Below are 22,793 nucleotides of genomic sequence, written 5' to 3' on the forward strand. Positions count from 1 at the left end.
GTGACAGAAGCATAAACCCAAGTAAGGAAATTGTTGCGTACGGGATAAAGGGGACTTGATGTTTTAATTCTATGGTTGGGTTTTACCTTAATGAATATTTAGCAGTTGCGAACGCTTGCTAGAGTTGCAATCATAAGTGCATATGATCCAAGAAGAGAAAGTATGTTAGCTTATGCCTCTCCCACATAAAACTTGCTATCGGTCTAGTAACGTAGTCAATTGCTTAGGGACAATTTCACAACTTCTACCACCACTTTTCCACACTCACTATATTTACTTTATTGCATCTTTATCTAAACAGCCCCTAGTTTATATTTACGTGTTCTTTATTATCTTGCAAAACTATCCTATCACACCTACAAAGTACTTCTAGTTTCATACTTGTTCTAGGTAAAGCGAACGTCAAGCGTGCGTAGAGTCATATCAATGGCCGATAGGACTTGAGAGAGTATTTGTTCTACCTTTAGCTCCTCGTTGGGTTCGACACTCTTACTTATCGAAAGAGGCTACAACTATCCCGTATACTTGCGGCTTATCAATGATCATCAGTCTTTTGCTGTCGTCTGATCGAGCGAGGAACCAGTTGTGCTTCCCTGTTTTTGGCAAAGGTGGTGTGATTACAAAGGGCAGTAACTGTAGGGACGATGCATCATATAAAAAAGGACAGGAATTGTTAATGTAAGATAAGCATTGTTCAGAGTATGAGTAGGATAATGCAAGAAACAACATTGATATATCCTTATTGGAACTGGGAGGAAAATACAGGGAAATGTATACTGGGTTCGAAAATATGGAAGTGCCATGCATGGTTATACTCATGTTATCTCGCAATCGATTCTTCAGAGGAAACTACCATGCATGCATGTTATGTAATCATGTTCTTTCCTCACAAACAAATTCTTCAAGGTAACTAACAAACCATGCATTGTTATATACTCGTGTTCTGTGGGCAAATTTTTTGTTAGGATATTATTCTAGCCATTGAGTGCCGAAGGGCGAATATATGTATGTACACATGGTAAGCATTACAGGATTTCACTACTTCCAAATATAGAGTTCTCCATATGCACATTTACTTCCCTAATGTATGGTTACATGAATCCAACAGTGTGGTGCATGTTTCTACATCATGAAAATGAGGAAACTAACATGGCCATTGATACACTCTCATATTTAGTAGTAGTATATATATTACTGTAAAATAAGGAGAATATCCATATATTCCTAACCGTTTGATTATTCAGGGGTACAAATTGGATGTAATGACATGGTCACAGTCGCATGAATTAACCATTCCAAATATAGCTGATTTAGGGCGTCTCTAATACATTGCCATAGTTCTACTCAAATTTTGCTCAAACAGGGATATGCCAATCATCACAAAAAGTTCAAACAGTGTCATGGCGTCATCATTAACATGAGACGGAAACAACTTACACGCGCCGTCCCAGCAATACGTGGTGCCATCTGCTTTGTCGATCACGTAGATGATGCCATTGTGTTCAATAGCATCACAGAAGTGCGTATCAGCTTTGACGATGATCCACTGCGAGCTGAGTTGTCTCCAGCTAAAGAAGGCACCGGCGTAAAGATAGGCGATTCCATGGTCGAACAAGGCAATTAGCTTGAAGTCTGCGTAATTCGCATGTCGTGTGGGCACTTGGCAGATTACAATCTTCTGCAAAACAAGGTCCATCCAACTGACGTGGTAATCTAGATGACTTGGACCGCGATGGTAAAACTCTATATAATCCAACGGAGGAAGGATAATCTCATGGGTGGTCTGGAAGTTCACGAGCACCAACTTTTTGCCGTCTTCTCTGAAGGCATCCATCCAGTGGGAGTTCATGCCGACCCAGTACTTACCTGCCAAGAAATTTTGGGTGATGGTGATTGGATCGAAGTCGAGGGAAATGATGTATGGCGACCCACTACATACCTGCAAAGAAGTTTCGGCTAATGGAGATCGGATTGAAGTTGAGGGGCATCATGTACGCCTCCATATCATGGTGAGCCAATCTTGCAAGACCAGATAGCAGCAAGCAGGGTGTCTTGAAAAGCTTAGGCCTCACTTCGATGATGGCCGTGTGCATGTCCCTCAAGCATGCAGCCAGCCACAGGGCGCTCACCATATCCATACACGAACAACAGAGGTCGAGGATGTCACTGGGAAGATTACTCCAATCGCAGCTCATATGGATGTTGCGCAGTTCGCGTTCGGCCATGGTGGAGTTTGGAAGGTGGGGGTTTTTAGGGGCTTGATTTACGGGGGAGAAGGCTGTCGGTGCTAGAGCGCCTAGCGAGGGAATAGTGGTATTGGGGAAGGCGAGCGAGGCGACAGTACACGTGTGCACATTGAGATGGAGACGGAGATGGAGATGGAGATGGAGTGGTGCTATGGGAGGGGAGAGGGAGATGAGGCAAGGCATGCTAATGTGCTGTACAGCGGCGGTGACAGACTGCATAGTGCACAGGGTGAGGCTGACTTTGGTAACCCGAACACGCCGCCTGGACTAATGTCAGGCGCAGGGTGTTGTCACTTCACTGTGAGGATCGGATGAATAGTATTTTGACCATCAAGTGTACCATAGTTGTACTACTACTACTACTACTACTACTACTACTACTACTACTACTACTACTACTACTACTAGTAGTAGTAGTAGTAGTAGTAGTAGTAGTAGTAGTAGTAGTAGTAGTAGTAGTAGTAGTAGTAGTAGTAGTAGTAGTAGTAGTAGGAACATGAGTACTCCAGTACTGTATAGCTAAAATAGGTCTCCCGTGCTAGCATGCCTGTTCACTTCATCCTCCAGGTATCATCCATATTGCGAGCAGAACCAAATTCTCGTGCATGCAGAAGCGCGAAGATGGGCCTTTGATGAGGATAACCGTGTACTCCCTCCGTCTATGTGAGTAAGTCATATTAGGAGTAGCAACGCAACCTAGGTGGTTGTAGATTGTACGAGAAAGAGCACCAGGACGAGCAAAACTTCCAACCACGGCACTATTACAAATGGAAGCAAAATCAGCAATTAATATGTAGTTATAAGGATGCCTTTTTAGCTCTCCAAGCAAGTCCAATCAACGCCCTGCCGTGATGCATGCAGTGGTCGTTCTGGTGCATCAATGATGGCATGCAGATCGTTCCACACTTGAGAAGAGGAAAAATGAAAAGGTAGAACATGGCAGCAGAGGAAGAGAACACTGGCTAATGAGGCTGGGAGGGGATCAAGCAGGAAGTTAATGTTCCAAGCCTTTGGGAAAACCTTATTTTCATAAGGTGACTTACTCACCTAGATGGAGGGAGTATTCCTTAACCAGAGAATGTTGTGTCTCCCACACACGCGCTAGTATCCATCTAAACTAGCTACGACACATTTTTTTATCTATTTGCATAGGTCCCACCTATCAGGAAGGATGGGCACGTACACGAACAGGTACGACTCCTTAGTCTACCCGCATAGCCTTTTCGTTTTGTCTACCTAGCCATCTAATCAACTGCCTGCACGCCACTTCTCCCATTTACTTATACAATGAGAACCGATTTTCCTCGGCTTCTTCACATCCCCTTCGTATTCATTTGCATCCAACCCCCACTGCGTTCACTTTGTTTTAACCTCTTTAAATAATCGTCTATTACTTTAGTTAGACTAGCCATCTAATCGTAATTCTCCAAACCATAGCCCTCCATTCCAGCGGTTCCAAATGGCGAAAGAGATCGAGATGCAGGTTTTTAGCGTCCAACATGTCCTTGTCGAAGGCTCGTTGAGCATAGTTGCCACCGTCACCGTCCACCCAAGGGTTGTTCGGAAGTGGATCAACAATGTATCCAACTCCCTTGAAAAGGTAGAGACGAGGGTCATCGGTCTCGATGCAGAGTACACGGAGCGTGCCACTAGGAAGATCCAACACGCCGGCGTCCTTTAGTTGTGCCTCGAAGACGATGTTTTGGTGTACCACATCATACATGCGCCCTCCATACCAGGTGAGATTCATGATTTCTTGTCTTGGGAGGACATATACTTCTATGGGGCAGCCATCGAAAACAGAAGCTGGAGCCGTACAACCTTGATTTGAAAAGCACCGTTGACCTACAAACCAAAATCAAAATTACTGTAGAAGATTGTGAAAAACAGACACCATCCCTATTCGATGTAGCAAATTTTGTGCTCGGTACAAATCTTCAAAAGGGTGAAGAGACAGTGGCATTAATGTCGTCTGGATGGGAGAATTATCCCTTGACGTACAAGCGGATAAAATATGTTGCCCTTGATGCCTGTGTGAGTTTCGAGATAGCTGCAAGGTCCAAAGAGCTTGTTGCGAAGCCGTCTCCCACAGAAAATGAGAAGAAGAAGAAGAAGAAGTAGAAGAAGAAGAAGAAGAAGAAGAAGAAGAAGAAGAAGAATAAGAAGAAGAAGAAGAAGAAGAAGAAGAAGAAGAAGAAGAAGAAGAAGAAGAAGAAGAAGAAGAAGAAGAAGAAGAAGAAGAAGAAGAAGAAGAAGAAGAAGAAGAAGAAGAAGAAGAAGAAGAAGAAGAAGAAGAAGAAAAGGATGCACCAGTAGGAGGGCATTATGGATGGATGAGCTATTTCCTCTCTTGTAAAAAAATATTCCCTCTTGGTGTATATTGATATAGATGGACTATTTCGATGGTGTGCATGTCTTTGGAACAAGTAGTAGCATGGGTCCGCTTGACTATAAGGAACTATTTATCCGCTTAGCTTTCTCTACTACTCCTTCCAGTGATCGGTATGCAATGCATGTGTCCGTAGACATGACAGCTTGTCCATGCAAGTTCAACTACGTCGACCATCACATTTCGTCCACTGCCACTCGCGATTCCCATGACACCACTCCAACCCACGACACCATGTCCCCTGACGTGCGCCTCGCCCCTCTCAGCCGCACCACCCCTCTGCCTTTGTGTGCATGACATGTGGGCCACCTTAAATGCGGTGAGCATCAAGTTTCTACCACAGGCACACGCGATTCCCACGACGCCGCTTGAACCCATGACACCACACGTCCCCCGACCTGCGGCTCACCCCTCTCGGCCCCACTGCCCCTCTCCCTTCGGGAGCATTACATGTGGACCAGTCACCTATTGGGTCCACATGTTATTGACTCAAAGGGAGGTGTAGTAAGGCGCTGAAGCTCAGTCCCGAGGGCCCTGAGAAGGAAATGTAACTCCTGCGCCAGGCCTTGTGGTGCTACCGCTGCACGAACTCATGCCAAACTCGAGATTTGTTTCTTTACTATACATGCACGCAACGATTTACTGGACATTGTAATCTTAACATGTGATGGGGAGCTCTAAATTTGAATTTGAAACTTATAAAACGAAAAGATTCAAAACAAATAAACTGGGAGAGAGGGAGTATATCATAGGATGTGTCCCATACAAAACAAGTTCCTTGGTTTGTCACCGCGAAGATGCGGTTAGAAAGGAGCATAGCGTCTTCGTACTCGTACGGCAACAAATAGGCCGCAAACAGCATGGTCCACCTTTGACCGCCATGTCCAAGGTTCGTGCTATCTTATTTAATCTCACTGTGGTTCCATCGTACCAATTCATGCGGTGGCCCATTGCATGGCTGATCCAATGTTCGACAAAGGTTCTACGGGAACGGTGTCATCGTTGTGAGTTATGCAAATTGATGTTGGTACCCTCTGATACGTCTTCGTCGTATCTACTTTTCCAAACACTTTTGCCCTTGTTTTGGACTATAACTTGCATAATTTGAATGGAACTAACCCGGGCAGACGCTATTTTCAGCAGAACTACCATGGTGTTATTTTTGTGTAGAAATAAAAGTGCTCGGAATGACCTGAAAATCCATGGAGCAACCGTTTGGAATTAATAAAAAATACTGGCGAAAGAATAGAGACCAGGGGGCCCACACCCTGTCCACGAGGGTGGGGGCGCCCCCCCTCTAAGGCATGCCCATTGCCTCGTCGGCCCCCTGGAGCTTCACTGACCTCAACTCCAACTCCATATATTCACGTTCGGGGAGAAAAACATAGGAGAGAAGGATTTATCACGTTTTACAATACAGAGCCGCCGCCAAGCCCTAAACTCTCTTGGTAGGGATGATCTGGAGTCCGTTCGAGGCTCCGGAGAGGGGAATCCGTCGCTGTCGTCATCATCAACCATCCTCCAGCACCAATTTCATGATGGACACCGCCGTGCATGAGTAATTCCATCGTAGGCTTGTTGGACGGTGATGGGTTGGATGAGATTTACCATGTAATCAAGTTAGTTTTGTTAGGGTTTGATCCCTAGTATACACTATGTTCTGAGTTGATGTTGCTATGACTTTGCTATGCTTAATGCTTGTCACTAGGGCCTGAGTGCCATGATTTCAGATATGAACCTATTATGTTTTCATGAACATATGTGAGTTCTTGATCCTATCTTGCAAGTCTATAGTCACCTATTATGTGTTATGATCCGTTAACTCCGAAGTGACAATAATCGGGATACTTACCGGTGATGACCGTAGTTTGAGGAGTTGATGTATTCACTAAGTGTTAATGCTTTGGTCCGGTACTCTATTAAAAGGCGGCCCTAATATCCCTTAGTTTCCAATAGGACCCCGCTTCCACGGGAGGGTAGGACAAAATATGTCATGCAAGTTCTTTTCCATAAGCACGTATGACTATATTCGGAATACATGCCTACATTACATTGATGAAATGGAGCTAGTTCTGTGTCACCCTATGTTATAACTATTACATGAGGAATCGCATCCGAGATAATTATCCATCACTGATCCAATTCCTACGAGCTTTTCACATATCGATCTTTGCTTAGTTACATTACCGTTGCCACTGTTACAATTACTACGAAACTACTACTGTTACTTTTGCTACTGTTCCGTTGCTTCCATATTACTACTAAATACTTTGCTACAGATACTAAGTTATCCATGTGTGGTTGAATTGACAACTCAACTGCTAATACTTGAGAATATTCTTTGGCTCCCCTTGTGTCGAATCAATAAATTTGGGTTGAATACTCTACCCTCAAAAATTGTTGCGATCCCCTATACTTGTGGGTCATCAAGACTATTTTCTGGCGCCGTTGCCGGGGAGCATAGCTCTATTCTTTGAGTCACTTGACATTTATATCTGCTGATCACAATGAAGAACTTGAAAGACGAAAGACTAAGATTTAATCCTCAACTACGAGGGGAGGTAAGGAACTGCCATCTAGCTCTACACTTGATTCTCCTTCTGTTATGAGTAAACTTGCAACACCTAAACCTGCTTCTGCTATTAATTTTGATATGTTGCATGTTATTGATGATGCCACTTCTGCTATGCATGATACTTGTGATGAAGCTACTTCTATGCTTGATACTACTGTGCCATTAGGTGAATTTCTAGATGAAATACTTGCTAGGGCTGGAGAGAATGAAATTATTGAAACTTATAATATTGATGAAAGTGATGATGAAGGTTCTCCCCCTAAATATGAATTTCCTGTTGTTCCTGAGGGTTATGTTATGGATGAAGAAACTGCTAGAGATTTTCTTGCTTGCAATGATAGATATGATATTAAGAAATTACTAGCTAAGCTTAAAGAAAAAACTATGAATGCTAGAATGAAATATGACCCTACTTTTGCTACTTCACCTATCTATGTTACTGATAAGGATTATGATTTCTCTGTCGATCCTGAGATAATTACTTCAGTTGAATCTGATCCTTTTTATGGCTATGAATCTGAAACTGTTGTGGCACATCTTACTAAACTGAATGATATAGCTACCCTATTCACTAATGATGAGAAAATTCGTTACTTATATATCCTTAAGCTATTTCCGTTCTCATTAAAGGGTGATACTAAAACATGGTTTAATTCTCTTGATCCTGGTTGTGTGCGTAGTCCCGAGGATATGATTTATTACTTCTCTGCTAAATATTTCCTCACTCATAAGAAACAAGCTGCTTTAAGGGAAATATATAATTTTGTGCAAATTGAAGAAGAGTGTCTCCCACAAGCTTGGGGGAGGCTTCTCCGATTACTTAATGCTTTGCCTGATCATCCTCTCAAGAAAAATGAAATACTTGATATCTTTTATAATGGACTAACCGATGCCTCCAAAGACCATCTGGATAGTTGCGCTGGTTGTGTTTTTAGGGAAAGAACAGTTAATCAAGTTGAATTACTATTGAATATTATGTTGACTAATGAAAACAATTTGACACTTCCTGAACCAACCCCTAAGCCAACTCCGAAGAAAAGAGGTGTTCTATTTCTCAGTCCTGAAGATATGCAAGAGGCAAAGAAATCTATGAAAGAAAAAGGTATTAAAGCTGAAGATGTTAAGAATTTACCTCCTGTTGAAGAAATACATGGCCTTAATATACCACCTATTGAAGAAATACACGGTCTTGGTAACCCGACATAGGTAGTGAAGGTAAATTCTCTCTATAGATATGATAAAGTTGAAATCCCATCTACTAAGTTTGCTAGCCAATGTTTGGATGAATTTGATGACTTTATGGCTAAACAAGAAGACTTCAATGCTTATGTTAGTAGACAATTGAAAAATCATGCTTATATGCTTGGACACTTGAGTGATTATATGTCTACAGTTAAGGGTGAACTTAAACTCACTAGTAAACATGCTTCTATGGTTACTACTCAAGTAGAAGAAGTGCTTAAGGCTCAGAATGATTTGTTCAATGAATTAAATGATAAGAGAAATGATAATGTTGTTAGAGTTATGACTAAAGGTGGTAGAATGACTCAAGAACCTTTGTATCCTGATGGCCACCCTAAGAGAACCGAGGAAGATTCTCAGGGAAATGATGCACCTAGTCCTTATAAAAAGAAGAAGAAGAAAAATGATAGGACTTTGCATGCTTCTAATGAACCTGTTGTAGACACACCTGAGAATCCTAACGATATTTCTGTCTCTGATGCTGAAAAACCTAGTGATAATGCTAATGATAATGTTCATGTCGATGCTCAACCTAGCAATAACAACGATGTAGAAATTGAACCTGTTGTTGATCTTGATAACCCACAATCAAAGAATCAACGTTATGATAAGAGAGACTTTGTTGCTAGGAAGCATGGTAGAGAAAGAGAACCATGGGTTCAGAAGCCCATGCCTTCCTAAACCATCCAAGAAAAAGGATGATGAGGATTTTGAGCGCTTTGCTGAGATGATTAGACCTATCCTTTTGCGTATGTGTTTAACTGATATGCTTAAGGTGAATCCTTATGCTAAGTACATGAAAGATATTATTACAAATAAAAGGAAGATACCGAAAGATGAAATTTCCACTATGCTTGCTAATTATACTTTTAAGGGTGGAATACCTAAGAAACTTGGAGATCTAGGAGTACCAACTATTCCATGCTCCATTAAAATAAACTATGTTAAAACTGCTTTATGTGATCTTGTGTGGCACCCCGGCTCAGAGAAACCGGAACGCCCCAAATTCCAGCCCAGAGATCGAGGAGAAGTCTCTGGAATACGACACTGCTTGACATAGAACAAATCAGCTATAATTACAAGAATAAAAAATACAAGGGTCTGATGTTACAAAGGTTCACATTAGCTTGGCGACACTATGCTTGCGATACTACACTTGCTCTATGCTAGCAGCGGAAATCTTCTAGCAGCGGAACAATGACGAAGGTGGTGAACTCCACTCCGCAGGGACTATGGCTAGGACACGATCTAGCTCGCACGAACGGAAACCATGACAAGCAATCAAGCAATCACGGCATCACCTGCAATCTGGTATGACACGCCAGGTCAGTACATTGAATGTACTTGCAAGCTCACAACAACCAAAAACATCAAGGCAAGACAACAACATAGCATTAAGCAGGTTTATTTAAATTAACATCTACCATGACATAACAGCAACTCCTAAGCATAATATGAAACTACTACAATACTGATGACAACCCGACCAAGCAATATACCATCTCGATCACCTCGTGATCAAAACCAAACTGTAACTGTGATCCTTACGGCGATCACAACCCGACCACTGAATGGCCCGTGATCCTTATGGCGATCAAAACCCGACCAATAAATGGCCCGTGATCCTTACGGCGATCACAACCCGACCAATAAATGGCTCGTGATCCTTACCGCAATCACAACCCGACCAATAAATGGCCCGTGATCCTTACGACGATCACAACCCGACCAATACATGGCCCATCTGTACTGTTCCAACTATCCACATATCCATCACCTATAATTCATTCCATAATGTGAGTGTTAATCGAATGGTGTACCCTAGTATGAACCCATGCCCATGACCGAGGACGCGGCTATCAGTAGATTAAACACACACTCTGCAGAGGTAGTGCACTGTACCCACACCACAGAACCCATGGCCTCACACTCCCATTCGGGTGGACCAACGGCGTTCTGACAAAACCGATCTACTGCCATGACACTCTCTCGGCCACTGCGACTCACTCCCCCATGTGCTAAGTCATGGGTGGCCCCATGTCTACCTCCAGACACAATGACCACCATCGTGCCCCGATCCACTCTGGGATCCTCGCACAAAATCAAATCAAAACCGGGCACACAAGGCTTATGTTTGCCTACCTGATCAGGGTAGTGCGCGCCCATAACCTTCCCTCGTTAGAGGCACCGGCGAGAGGCACGACAATAGACCGCATTAGGGTTGTCCCATACCAGCAAATGTGGTTGCACTGGAAAAGTTCGATTCGGTGGCACCTGACCAACTTACTGATGGAATTTATCCCCAAAAAATATAACCATAATAACTGATACTCCGATGTCACCCATCAAACTATAATCCAAGTCATAGCAATATCCAACAAAGAATCCAAGCATAATATCATCATACCAAAATACTCCAAGGATAGCATAACACTACTATCATGATGAATCCGAAACAATAATCCTACTACTCCAATAACAAGAATATAGCGATCCAGCTAAGATCCACATGTAACCATCATCTCCGAAAATAATACTCCAAGCAATAGAACATCAACTAGCATCATGAAAATATTCATACTAACCACTACTAATCCAAAGGTAGCATGATATCCAAAGTAATACTCCAAAACATACTAATAGATATCATCATGAAACAATCATAATATCAGCCACTAATATTCCAATGGCAACATGATACTCATCAACTACAACATAACTCCTAGTAATCGAAACAATAGCATGGCAACAACAAGATCAAAATAATACTCTGAGAAAATGCCATGCACAGAGTCATATAGCTAAAGCAATATTTTAAACAAGTTCAAAATGAAATAAACCATGTCACTACATTGCAATCGTGCAAATGTAGGGTGTGGCTTGCCTGGGGAGGAAGAAAACACCGGAAGAAAGTGCGAGAAGCTCGCGGAAAGAATCGCCAGGAATCGTTCTCTCTCGAAGGGGGCTGATTAAGGGCAGGGGCAAAATGGTCATTTTCAGTATACCAAAACATAATGAAAGTGACGCCAACATAAAGGGCTCGACAAAATGAAGAAGTGAGCATTGGTTTCACCTTATTTGGAGTTACGGTTAAAAAGTTGTGGATGTTTTTGTGCTAGGGACCCATCTGTAATGAAAAGATTGTCAAACAGGGGCCTGAACAGAAAAAACTGAAAGCGTAATCAGGGAAATACGCTTTCACCTTATCCATATGAATAGTGGCGGGGCCGGACCCGTGCGGGTCCCATGGGTGGGGCCCGTCACTTATCCACGCTGGCCCGCGGGGTCAACCGGCTGTGCGGCTGACCAGCGGGGCCTGCGGCCAGCTGGCAGGGCGGCTGGGTTGTCTCCTTCTTCTTCTTGACGCTGCCCGTGGAGGAGCTCGACACCGGCAGCCGTTCCAGTGCCACAGAGGGCCTTCGGCGATGCTCCGCCTACCAACGAGCTCAGCGCGAAGAGCCACGTCGATCTGAGCCAGTGGCGCACGCCGGAGAGGAAGGGGTCGGGCAGGGCGAGGACTCGGACGGAGTTGGCTTCGGGTGGGGTTGGGCATCACGACCAGGGCTACCAGAGGAGGAGGGGAAGGGATCGGGCGACTCTGGGGTGTGGATGGGGCCCTCTGGAGGTGGAAGAACAAGGGGAGGAGCCCGGGGCTGCTCGAATTTGAGCGGAACCCAACGGTGGCCATGGCGGCAATGAGGGGCACAGAGAGCTCCTCGAGCTTAACTGAGATCCTAGGCAAGGTCCAGGGAGAGAGGCAAGGCTGTTGGAGTGCTCGGACAAGGCTAGGGATGGCTTATATAGTCGCGGGACGAGGGGGCCGAGCTGGCACCGCCGTGGACGCGTGTCCGGCGCTGCGGGCGCGTACCCGCGTGCATGAACTCGGAGGTAGACGATGTAAGAGGAGCAGTGGGGCCTCTCATAGGGCAGAGGAGGCCAAGGGCGTGCAGGGAGGAAGACAACGGCGACGAACGGATCCAAAGCTGCACTGTACGCCCGTGGGCGCGTGGTGGTTTGCGTCGGTGAGCAAGCAGACGGAGGGGGCAAGGGCTCAGGGCGACGCAGTCGATCACGAGGAGGCAACTGGACATGCTGGTGAGTCGAGACGAGGAGGGAACGGACGAGCACAGCATAGGGGACGATCCAGAGCGCGTTTACTGCACACCAGGGCGATGGTCACCGCGCGCACTGGTGCACACAGTGCCACAAACGATGCCAAATGATGTCTGGGGGTTAGTCCTTCCTGGGTAGGTTGTAACTAAGATGGTAACTTGGTGAAAACGGCATGGTCAAAAAGAAATAACCCTCTGAAGTTTAATGCAGTAAACTTGGGTGAGCACTGGTGATCAACGAGAAGGGTTTTGGGAGCAATGGAGTTGTCTGCTAGGTTGAGGTAAAGAAGGACTTACATCCTGGTAAGTTTGAGGAGATTTGGATAAAGATTTAATGTAGTTGCTTCACAACTGCATTTTTGGTCCAGAAATGAAGATCAGCAAGATGCACTCACATGGAGTGTCAACTAGGGCTAAGATTGGGTAAAGCTGGGTCGTTTGGTCTTATGAAGATGCTGTAAAAAGCTCATGCCAAATGGACAAGCCAAAATGGCACTTGCTTCACAAACATCTCTGCTGACCAGAAACTTGGAATAATATTGGTGATAAAATGGATCAATTAAATGATTCCAAATTGGTTGGAGAGATGTTTTATGGGTAGAAGAATGATCTGGTAATTTATCAGGACTTTTGAAGCAATATAAAATATACTTGCTTCACAACGTGAAAATAATGCCAGAATCAAAGATTTGCTCCTGTGCTCACATAGAAGATTGGATGGGGCTGCAAATGGGTGGAGGGGGTTAATATGAGCACATTAAGGAGTGTCCAAAAGTTCAAATCATTTGGATACTCCTAGCTAGCACTTCCTTCACAAAGCCTTCTGTCTGACAGAAACTTTGAAAATTCACCGAGGAAGATTGGCTTGGCAAATAAATTTGAACTTGTGCATGGGGAAATTATTTGGACATATAAACATGCCCAAAAAGGTTGGGAGCCACTAGGAAAAATATAAATGACACTTCCTTCACAAAGTGCCATTCAGGGCAAAATAGAAAAAGGAATATTGGGGAATTATTTTTGAACTGGCCAAGGAAATGTTTGGGCATATTTGAGCTATATATGACCCAAAGGAATTATGAGAAATATTTGGGAATTTTTGGATGGACAGAAATATATGTTGCTTCATAAGCTAGGGCAGATAGGGTTATTCCTTTAATGAAAAAGGAATTTTCCCTAGAAAAATATTTTAGGGTTTGGTCAAGGAGTGAAGTAACATGATCTTTCGCAAGGTTTTGAGAATGATGAGCCACTTGGGAGGAGGAATGAGGATGATTTCCCAGGTGGCAAGACCACAGAACCACTCCAAAAAGAAAAATAGAGCAAAAACCAAATAAATCAGAAGAAAAAGAAAAGGGCCAAAATCCAGGCTGTTACAAACCTTCCCCCCTTAAAGAAATCTCGTCCTCGAGATTTGGTTGCTCGGGGAACAAGTATGACTTGAGGACACCTTCTCCAACTTGGGTATCCTTTTTCCTTTGCCTGACTGGGGAGGTTGTGGGATCCTTACTTTTCTTAGGTATATCTGCTGGATCTTTGCCACATCTCGTATGAGTTACTGATATGACTGGGGATACATGCTCACCAGATATAAGAAGGATATGTCGTCGATCACTCGATCCTTGCGGTAAGCATCTGTTTTGTCTGAATTTTACCTTTGACAAAATTATTGCAAATCTGGTCCTTGAGCGGTACTGCCATACATTGGCAACTCTTCATATAATCTCTGAGGATGGTGCAATATTGTGGTACTGACGCAGTCTGAATGGCGTATGAGAGAAGCCATCTGAGTAGCTTGCTGAGGAAGACTTGTTAACTTCTGCTCAAATCTTTTGTTTGGGTATCATGCGGTAGAAGGCTCTATAGCTTACACACGAAGCTTGGTCTGATTATTTTGCTGGAGAAGCCTGAGTTCCGTACTTGAGAACCTTCTCCTCGGGTTTGCTTGTTGAGAAAAAAAATTCATTCCATCTGTCAGAAGCCTTTACCGAGGTGTCTTGATGTGAAAGACTAGGTATCATGGACTAGAAATTGTTCACATATCATAAGGAGGAAAAGTTGAGGAGCCTTGCATCATGAATTCTTCCGATAGAGTGTGGAAGAATAATGGGTTTCTTATATTTAGAACTTCATACTGATATGCAGACTGAAATCCATACACATGCCCATAATATTATGAGGCTAATGATTTGCATGAGAAAAATGGTTCGACTATCTTCATTGAGCATCTCACATTCTGAATTTATTTCGGATGATAACATATTTCAAGCATCATGCATTGCTGAGCCAAAACTTTGTATATGATCCATACCTCTGTCTGAAAATGTATCATTGGTCTTGTACCTGACATGTCTTTCTATTGGCTGGATCATAACTGATGTGAGGATTTTGCACTGACGGGACTCGTTGCTGATAATCAATCCAACACACCATTGGTATTCTGAACAGATATTAATGCTATAATGCAGTTGACTGGGTAGACCATAATGTCTAGCTGAGCTTCTTTCAAATATTTCAAATCCTTATTGTTTCTTTGAGTCCGGTGTCGGTTGATGAGCAATTCTTTATAGGGAATAATGTAACACCGGGGCCCAAAAAGAAAGAAGCAAAAGAAAACTCAACTAAACAAAAGCACACAACAACAACCGTACCACACACAATCAATGTCACATATTACTTCTAGTCACACAATATGCATGCCTACTTAAGCACACAAATCTCGCGGGATCTCCGGTTCTACGATCTAGCGTGTTGTGATGATGTGCACGAGGACGAATAAATGTGTGGAAGAGTTGGTGTAAATAGCGCTACACCAACTGCTAGCTTAGCCAGATAGCAACCTGGACTAGCTCGGAGGTGAGGACGTACTTGGTAATCATGCAGTGGGGCATGAAGGTCGCAACCAAATTATTATCAAGCAGACGGAAAAATATTCGTACTCGTCCAAGAAATAGGTAGCAGAGAAAAACTGAGGCTGATGACATTGCCCTTTCTTGATAACTAAGATCATTAAGGGTTGCCAACACGACAAAATAAAAGAATGATCCGGGATAGAAGCATGTCCATCACCGAAACGATAGACGGGACTGGAAGAAGGACATCGATGCGATACTTGACCATAATTTTTGCAAATAGTGTCGGGATCACTTGGCATCACTCTGCTGGGACAGAGATGACACCAAACACCGAAAGAAAAGGGAACTGGGGAAATGAAAAGGTTGAGTTGTAGTGGATCCAAACCGATGCCAGCTACACTCACCAGATAAACCGTTATCACAAATACTAAGGCTATATGCATGCTATGCAACAAACAAATGCAACAACCAAATGGAATAAACACACCAGACTCTATACTACCAATTTCTACCGGTTTCTACCGCACGCGCTGACTAGGCATCCTACGGCCAGACCTGCTCTGATACCAAGCCTGTGGCACCCCGGCTCAGAAAAACTGGAACGCCCCGTATTCCAGCCCAGAGATCGAGGAGAAGTCTCTAGAATACGACACTGCTTGACATAGAACAAATCAGCTCTTATTACAAGAGTAAAAAATACAAGGGTCTGATGTTACAAAGGTTCACATCAGCTCGGCGACACTACGCCTGCGATATGAAAGTTGCTCTATGCTAGCAGCAGAACAACTTTTAGCAGCGGAACAACGACGAAGGTGGTGAACTCCACTCCGCAGGGACTCTAGCTGGGACACGATCTAGCTCGCACGAACGGAAACCACGACAAGCAATCAAGCAATCACGACATCACTTGCAATCTGGCATGACACGCCAGGTCAGTACATTGAATGTACTTGCAAGATCACAACAACCAAAAACATCAAGGCAAGACAACAACATAGCATTAAGCATGTTTATTTAAATTAACATCTACCATGATATAACAGCAACTCTTAAGCATAATATGAAACTACTACAATACAGATAAATCACCATCTCCAATCTCCATAACCATATCTCTCTTGGCTAACCGGCCAAGAAATATACCATCTCGATCACCTCGTGATAAAAACCAAACTGTAACCATGATCCTTACGGCGATCACAACCCGACCACTGAATGGCCCGTGATCCTTACAGCGATCACAACCCGACCAATAAATGGCCCATGATCCTCATGATGATCACAACTCGACCAATAAATGGCCCGTGATCCTTACGACAATCACAACCTGACCAATAAATGGCCCGTGATCCTTACGGCGATCACAACCTGACCAACACATGGTCCATCTGTACTGCTCCAACTATCCACATATTCATCCCGTCATGTGAGTGTTGATCAAATGGTGTACCCTAGTACAACCCATGCCCATGACTGAGGACGCGGCTATCGATAGATTAAACACACACTCTGCAGAGGTAGCGCACTGTACCCACACCACAAAACCCATGGCCTCACACTCCCATTCGGGTGGACCAATGGCATTCCGACAAAACCGGTCTACTGCCATGACACTCTCCCGGCCACTCCGACTCACTCCCCTCTGTGCTAAGTCATGGGTGGCCCCATGTCTACCTCCAGACACAACGACCACCATCGTGGCCCGATCCACTCTGGTATCCTCACGCAAAATCAAATCAAAACTGGGCACACAAGGCTTATGTCCACCTACCTAATCAGGGTAGCATGGACCCATAACCTTCCCTTGTTAGAGGCACCGGCTAGTGGCACGACAATAGACCGCATTAGGGCCGTCCCATACCGGCAAATGTAGTTGCACTGGAAAAGTTCGATTCAGCGGCACCTGACCAACTTACTGATGGAATTTATCCCCAAAAACTATAACCATAATAAGTGATACTCTGATGTCACCCATCAAACTATAATCCAAGTCATATCAATATCCAACAAATAATCCAAGCATAACATCATCATACCAAAATACTCCGAGGATAGCATAACACTACTATCATGATGAATCCGAAACAATAATCCTACTACTCCAATAACAAGAATACAGCTATCCAGCTAAGATCCACATGTAACCATCATCTCCGAAAATAATTCTCCAAGAAACAGAACATCAACTAGCATCATGAAAATATTCATACTAACCACTACTAATCCAAAGGTAGCATGATATCCAAAGTAATACTCCAAAACATACTAACAGATATCATCATGAAACAATCATAATATCAGCCACTAATATTCCAATGGCAACATGATACTCATCAACTACAACATAACTCCTAGTAATCCAAACAATAGCATGGCAACAACAAGATCAAAATAATACTCCAAGAAAATGCCATGCACAGAGTCATGTAGCTAAAGCAATATTTTAAACAAGTTCAAAATGAAATAAACCATGTCACTGCATTGCAATCATGCAAAAGGAGGGTGTGGCTTGCCTGGGGAGGAAGAAATCACCGAAAGAAAGTGCGAGAAGCTCACGGAAAGAATTGCCAGAAATCATTCTCTCTCGGAGGGGGCTTATTAAGGGCAGGGGCAAAATGGTCATTTTCAGCATGCCAAAACATAATGAAAGTGACACCAACAGAAATGGCTCAATGAAACGAAGAAGTGAGTGTTGGTTTCACCTTATTTGGGGTTACAGTTAAAAAGTTGTGGATGTTTTTCTGCTAGGGACCCAGCTATAATGAAAAGATTTTCAAACAGGGGCCTGAATAGAAAAAAGTGAAAGCGTAATCAAGAAAAATATGCTTTCACCTTATCCATATGAACAGTGGCGGGGCCGGATGTGTGCGGCTCCCACGGGTGGGGCCCGTCACTTATCCACGCCGGCCCGCGGGGTCAACGCGCTGTGCGGCTGACCAGCTGGGCCCGCAGCCAGCTGCCAGGGCGGCTGGGTCGTCTCCTTCTTCTTCCCAACACCGCCCATGGAGGAGCTCGACGCCGGCGGGCGTTCCAGCGCCACAGAGGGCCTCCGGCGACGCTCCACCTACCAATGAGCTCAGCACGGAGAGCCGCGTCGATCTGAGCCAGTGGCTCACACCGGAGTGGAAGGGGTCGGGCAGGGCGAGGACTCCAGCGAAGTTGGCTTTGGGTGGGGTTGGGCATCGCGACCAGGGGCTACCAGAGGAGGAGGGGAAGGGCTCGGGCGACTCTGGGGTGTGGATGGGGGCCTCTGGAGGTGGAAGAAAGAGGGGAGGAGCCCGGGACTGCTCGGATTTGAGCGGAACCTGACGGCGGCCATGGTGGCGATGAGGGGCACAGAGAGCTCCTCGAGCTTAAATGAGAGGCTAGGCGAGGTCCAGGGAGAGAGGCAAGGCTAATGGACTGCTCGAACGAGGCCGGGGATGGCTTATATAATCGCGGGATGAGGGAGGCGAGCTGGCACCGCCGCGGACGCGTGTCCGGCACCGCGGACGCGTGCCCGCACGCATGAACTCGGAGGTAGACGACATAAGAGGAGCAGTGGGGGCTCTCACGGGGAAGAGGAGGCCAAGGGGGTGCACGGAGGAAGACGACGGCGATGAATGGATCCAAAGCTCCACTGTATGCCCGTGGGCACGCGGCGGTTTGCGTCGGTGAGCAAGCGGACGGAAGGGGCAAGGGCTCAGGGCGACACAGTCGATCACGAGGAGGCCACTGGACATGCTGGTGAGTCGAGACGAGGAGGGAACGGACGAGCACATCACCGGGGGCGATCCAGAGGGCGTTTACTGCACACCAGGGCGATGGTCACCACCCGCACTGGTGCACACAGTGCCACAAACGATGCCACACGATGTCTAGGGGTTAGTCCTTCCTGGGTAGATTGTAACTAAGGTGGTAACTTGGTGAAAACAGCTATGGTCAAAAAGAAATAACCCTCTGAAGTTTACTGCAGTAAACTTGGGTGAGCACTGGTGATCAACAGGAAGGGTTTTGGGAGCAATGGAGTTGTCTGCTAGGTTGAGGTAAAGAAGGGCTTACATCCTGGTAAGTTTGAGGAGATTTGGATAAAGATTTAATGTAGTTGCTTCACAACTGCATTTTTGGTCCAGAAATGAAGATCAGCAAGATGCACTCACATGGAGTGTCAACAAGGGCTAAGATTGGGTACATCTGGGTCACTTGGTCTTATGAAGATGCTATAAAAAGCTCATGCCAAATGGAGCAGCCAAAATGGCACTTGCTTCACAAACATCTCTGCTGACCAGAAACTTGGAATAATATTGGTGATCAAATGGATCAATGAAATGATACCAAATTGGGTGGAGAGATGTTTTATGGGTATAAGAATGATCTGGTAATTTATCAGTATTTTTGAAGCAATATAAAATATACTTGCTTCACAACCTGAAAATAATGCCAGAATTAAAGATTTGCTCATGAGCTCGCATAGAATATTGGATGGGGCTGCAAATGGGTGGAGGGGGTTAATATGAGCACATTAAGGAGTGTGCAAAAGTTCAACTCATTTGGATACTCCTAGCTAGTACTTCCTTCACAAAGCCTTCTGTCTGACAGAAACTTTGAAAATTCACTGAGGAAGATTGGCTAGGCAAATAAATTTTAACTTATGCATGGGACAATTATTTGTACATATAAACATGCCCAATAAGGATGGCATCCACTAGGAAAAATATAAATGACACTTCCTTCACAAAGTGCCATTTAGGGTAGAATAGAAAAAGGAGTATCGGGGAATTATTTTTGAACTGGCCAAGGAAATGTTTGGGCATATTTAAGCTATATATGACCCAAAGCAATTATGAGAATTATTTGGGGATTTTTGGATGGACAGAAATATAGGTTGCTTCACAACCTAGGGCAGATATGGTTATTCCTTTAATGAAAATGGAATTTTCCCTAGAAAAATATTTTAGGGTTTGGTCAAGGAGTGTAGTAACAAGATCTTTGGAAAGGTTTTGAGAATGATGAGCCACTTGGTAGGAGGAATGAGGATGATTTCCCAGGTGGCAAGGCCACAGAACCACTCCAAAAAGAAAAACAGAGCAGAAACCAAATAAATCAGAAGAAAAAGAAAAGGGCCAAAATCCAGGCTGTTACAAACCTTCCCCCCTTAAAGAAACCTCGTCCTCGAGATTAGGTTGCTCAGGGAACAAGTATGACTTCAGGACACCGTCTCCAACTTGGGTATCCTTCTTCCTTTGCCTGACTGGGGAGGTTGTGGGATCCTTACTTTTCTTAGGTATATCTGCTGGATCTTTGCCGCATCTCGTATGAGTTACTGATATGACCAGGGATACATGCTCACCATATATAAGAAGGATATGCCGCCGATCACTCGATCCTTGCGCTAAGCATCTGTTTTGTCTGAATTTTACCTCTGACAAAATTGTTGCAAATCTGGTCCTTGAGCGGTACTGCCATACATTGGTAACTCTTCATATAATCTCTGAGGATGGTGCAATATTGTGGTACTGATGCAGTCTGAATGGCGTACGAGAGAAGCCATCCGAGTAGCTTGGTGAGGAAGAATTGTTAACTTCTGCTCAAATCTTTTGTTTGGGTATTGTGCGGTAGAAGGCTCTATAGCTTACACACGAAGCTTGCACTACAAAAAAAATACACTTCCGTGATGATACGTGTTTGTCACAGTAGGTCGCATTTTTTGTCATGCATGTACATCCATGATGATTTTATGACAGAATCAAGATAGTCATACATGTGTTGTCGTAGGAGTGTTCCATGACATTACCAAAATTATCATCACGGAAGTGTCCACTTCCATGACAATAAATCGTGCGTCACAGAAGTGCTTTCGTCAAGGGTGACTGACACGTGGCATCCACCGTAACAGAACGCCATTAAGCTATCGGGTCGGGTTTTGGATCCGATAACCCGTTAATAGCCCCGACCAATGGGGATTTTCCACGTGTAAAATCATCATTGGCTGGAGGAAACACGTGCCGCTCACCGTTGGGACAGATGTCATCCACTCATTGGACAGAAGGCGCCTATGTTACGTCGACACGTGGCATGGCCCAACAAAGGCCCATTCCTGTGAAAAGGCCGGCCCATTTACAGCCCGCTAACCCTAGGCCCGTCACGCCCTATCCGAATTAGGCCCAGTAGCGTCATCTGGGCCACCCAATATGATTCCAACCCATTTTCACTTCTGGCCCATGTATGGCCCATGACGTCTTTCGGCCCATATAAGGCCCTATGTAACTCTTGGCCTATTAACGGCCCATGGTGAAACTGGCCCGTAATGAACGGTGTATTACTTTACACCCATTAACGGCCCGTGGTGAAACTGGCCCGTAATGAACAGTGTATCACTTTATACCCATTAAGGGCCCGTTATTCCGTTGGGCCGTTTCCAGCCCATGTTATCTTTCAGCCTACTCAGGGCCCATTTATTCTTGGGCTCATTTCCAGCATTCGTTTACTTACGGCCCGTTACTATTATTTTCTGCTTATGGGCCAAATTCAGCCCGTGGTTACAGTCGGCCCGTTTGTGGTCCGTTAACACGTTGGGCCGTTTTCATAGCGTCATGAAATACGGCCGATTAACGATGGCCCGTTATGGTCAGCCCATGAGTGGACGATTCCAACTCTAGCCCGTTTACGGCCATAATGCGGCCTGTTATTGGCCCATGTTTGGCCAATCGATCATACTGCCTGTATAAGGCCCATTGATGATACGGCCTATAGAAGTCCCATTGTTTGTACGGCCTGTAGAAGGCCCATTGTTTCTACAGCCCATAGAAGGCCCACTGTTTCTACGGCCCATAGGAGGCCCAGTGTCACTACAGTAAATATTAGCCCATGGTTATTGTGGCCTAGTTTTAAAAAATAGGTTATTGCAGCCACTAGCAAACCGCGGAAAAAGAACTACAATGACTACAAGCAAACAAATAAACAAGACAACAAGGAAATAAATAAGCAAGCAACTTACGCTAGGCTATCACGGCTATCACACATATTACATCCACTGGGCATCAAAGTTCGCCACCAGAGCAAATAAACGCGCCGACAAAAGAATAGACAAAATTGAGAGCACTTCAGAAGGCACTAGGCCTGGCCAGGTCGGGGCCCCCAAACAGCTGAAGAAGCTGAGTAGACCTCAGTTGTGTTAACAATAGATGCATCAACACTAGATTTAAGGCATGATGGTGCGCACGGCAGTCCTCTGACATCTTCATTGCATCTTTGACTTCAAGTCGGAGCTGAGCTGAAGCAAGCCTTTCCGCTTTAAGTTGAGACTGAAGAAGTCGAACTGATTGAGGCAGCGACTGCACAGAGGTTGTCTCACACCTGCTGGTGAGTAGCTTCAACTCACTGTCTTCATCAAGA

The sequence above is a fragment of the Triticum aestivum genome, chromosome 1B, assembly GCF_018294505.1.
Source record: "Triticum aestivum cultivar Chinese Spring chromosome 1B, IWGSC CS RefSeq v2.1, whole genome shotgun sequence".
NCBI classification, from domain to species: Eukaryota; Viridiplantae; Streptophyta; class Magnoliopsida; order Poales; family Poaceae; genus Triticum; species Triticum aestivum.